Source organism: Malurus melanocephalus, unplaced genomic scaffold (genome assembly GCF_030028575.1).
Source record: "Malurus melanocephalus ecotype Western Australia unplaced genomic scaffold, MMel_1.1 scaffold_722, whole genome shotgun sequence".
Taxonomy (NCBI): domain Eukaryota; kingdom Metazoa; phylum Chordata; class Aves; order Passeriformes; family Maluridae; genus Malurus; species Malurus melanocephalus.
Window position 1 is genome coordinate 34,465 of NW_026623954.1, and position 3,363 is coordinate 37,827.

Sequence of the window (3,363 nt, forward strand, 5' to 3'; positions counted from 1 at the left end):
TGGGATCCCATCCTGACCACTTTCACTCCGGACCCACTCTCCGCTTTTCCTGCTAATCAGCCGTCTCCTTATCTCCAGGTCACACCGCGCCAGCTGCCGCCGCTATTGTTCCCCGGCTGGATAATAACAGGAAAAACCTCCGGGCTTGGAAAACGAGAGCCGGGCCGGACTGAGGTGACCCAGAGGTCCCCAGCGGCCCCTCGCTGCCACAATCTGGGGTCACCCAGCTCTGGGAGCTGCGGGAAATTGTGGGATGGAAATTTGGGAAAGCTTCCCCCCGCAGCKCCCCGAATTCTCCTGCAGGTGCAGCCCTGGCCTGCATCCATCTCCCAGGGCTGTTCCCTTCAAGGACCCATCCCAACCCCCCARAACCCAATTTTCAGGGGTGTGGGGTGCCCCAGGATCAACGGGATCTGTTTTTTGCAGCTGCTCTCTGCTCCAAATGGAATTTCCTCCTCATCCCGCTGCCGCACCGGACGAGGCAAGACCAATCCCTGCCTTGCCACGGGGGAAACTGAGGCAGGGAACCCACAGCGCTCCCGCAATTCCCCTCACCAGCCAGTTTGGGGTTTGGTTTATGGRGATCCGTCCCTTGGGATCAATCAGGGACACCCCAGGGCTGCGAGGTCTCCCCGTGGGTCCCTTCTTTTCCCGCAGGAGGAGGGAGATGCCCCTCTCCTTTACCAAGAGGGAGATGCCCATCTCCTTTACCAAGAGGGAGATGCCCATCTCCTTTACCAAGAGGGAGATGCCCATCTCCTTTTCCGAGAGGGAGATGCCCATCTCCTTTTCCACGCATATTTCAGCGCGCGTGTTTCCGAGTGTTTCCGGAGGAGGAGGGTGTGGAGTTTTCACAGGCAAATCAGGAAAACCAAGGTGAGGTTTGAGACGGCGTTGGGAAGGACACGGGCCGTGCCGGGAGGGTGTTGGCCCGGCAGCAGGAAGGCTGCCCGGCAGTTTCTCCTGGCTGAAGTTCCCTCAGCCGGAGTTTGGCCCGAAACGAGGATTTCCCACGCCCAGCAGCAAGAGTGAAAGTTTCTCCTCCGCCAGGAATTACAGATTGCCCTGAATCCCCATCCCTGCCAGTGCTGAGAGCGTCTTTCGTGCCAGGCCACGGGATGCTCGGGGAATAAATCGCTGCCACATCTGGGCAGCTGCTGTTTGCCACAGGGAACCGCCAGCCCTGAAATGCCACATCAGCTCAGCACTCGCCACCAAAACAAAACTCACAGCCCTGAGAAACCACCGCGGCTCCATCAGATACCCCTGCAACGCCCACGGCGTGKTTTGGGTGGCTCGGGGTGTATTTTTTTCCCCTCTCCAAGCCGCTCGAGAAGAGTTTRTGCTGTCGACCATCCAAGCGGCCGCCTACACGCACGGCCCTGGCACAGTTGTCCCCCGGGGGTGGGAGGCCGGTGACCTTTCAGGTCCCCACCAGCCACGCTGTGTTTACCACTCCGTGACCTTAGCAGCCCCAGATCTGCATTTACGGCGAATCCAAGGGCTGAGGAGGGATGGCTCCGTGCTTTGCTGGGTGCCTCAGGCTCCGGTCTGAGCGTCCTCTGTGAGCCGGGATGAGGTGACAGTGATGGTGATCATCGCCATCATTACGGATGATCCATCTCTCTCTCTCCCCATCTCTCCCTCCGCGGAGTTCAAAGCCTCAAAGCCAGAGCCGCGCACCGTGGGGAGCTTCCCAGAGCTCCTGACTCGCTCGACAGGACGGTGGCGAGCACCTCGTGATGTCCGCTAGCCTTTAAGGCTCGGCTCTGTCCATGCCCGGCTCCCAACCCGAGGGGATTTTAGGGAACGAGCGTCCCATCAGCCTCATCACAAGGCCCGAAAAACGGGCTCGTGTTCCCCTCCCTTRAGGATAATTAAGGTGTCGTTAATTGGGTGAAAAAAACCCCTGACGAGTTCCCCTTTTCGAAGCCCCGGGGTCCCCCGAGGATGCGCGGCACAGCCCGGAGCACCTGCAGGGCTCGAGAATCGGGGCCCGCTGCGTCACAAGACCGAGAGGAGCGGGGAGAAGTCACCCGCTGTCAGGTGACAGCGTGACACGGTCCCGGCCCCAKGGGGGGTTTGGGCACGGGGATGGGGGTGTGGCTGCTCTCAGCACCGCACAGACCCCAAGGGAGGATCGGGGTGGGGCAAGGAGCCATTCCTGTGTCCTGTCCCTCCATCCCTTGGCCCCAGTCCTTCTCCGAGCTCTCCTGGAGCCGCTTTAGGATCTGGAAGGGGCTCCGAGCTCTCCCTGGAGCTTTTTCCTCTCCAGGTGAGCGCCTCCCGCTCTCCCAGCCTGGTTGCAGAGCTGCTCCAGCCCTTGGAGCATCCCCGTGGCCTCCTTCGGAATCGCCCCAGCAGCTCCAGCACCGCAGGTGGGGTCTCACCCGAGCGGGACAGGGGTGCAGTTCCACGTTCACGGAATTCTGATGCCAACAACGATCACCCACATTACCGAAACAGCCGGCTCGGGACGGGGTTCACCTGAGGCAGGTGTGTGGGATGGCAGAAAAAAAAAGTGAAAYCTCTCCGCTGCAGACTCCATCCAGCCCGGGCTGTAATTTAAAACCATCCAGAGCATCCCAGGTGAGAATCTCTTTTTTTTCCCCCCCTGCTCCCGTTGGGTAAAGAATTCTTCTCGGGATGCTCTGACCCATTAAGCCGAGCTGTAACTAAGCCAGTCCAACCCCCATGCGGCCGTTTCCGTGCCAGTCCGGGTCTGCCTCSGTTGATTTTGGCTTCAGGCCGTTCCCAATCAGACCGCTGTCGGTGCCTGAGCTGTCCCGCTGTCACCAGCCGGGTTTACCKGCAGGTCCTCATGACTCAGGGAGCTTTAAACCCAGCCTAAACCCCACCGCGAGGGTTTGGGGTGCACCCACAGCCCCGGCCGCCCCGATGGGGCAGGAAACAGCGGCATTCCCAGCGGGATGCGGGTGCCATTCGTGTCGCGGGGGACAGGTGGCGGTTCACATTGCGGTGTCACTGTCATCCGCGGGGGACAGACCCACCCGGTGGGGTCCCACTCACGGGGATGTTGAGTTTTCCAGTGCAGGCCGAGGAGCTGCTCGCTCCGGAGCAGGAATTGCCCACGGGACCCTCGCCCAAAAGGCTGAGCAAACCCGCAGCCCTCCCCGACAAATCAGGAGGAACTGGGGGGGTGTTGGTGTTACCGGATATCAATTGATGGTTGAGGAGGGGCGGTTTAATTTTGGGGAGGGGTCTCTGCGGGGCGTGGGAGCCGTGGGGCCCCGCAGCATCCCCGGCGCTGCGGCTGCGGGCGCGCTCCCACCGTGGGAATGCGGTGGCGGGGAAGGACGGGGGACACGCTTGGGGGACACGCTTGGGGGACACGCTTGGGGG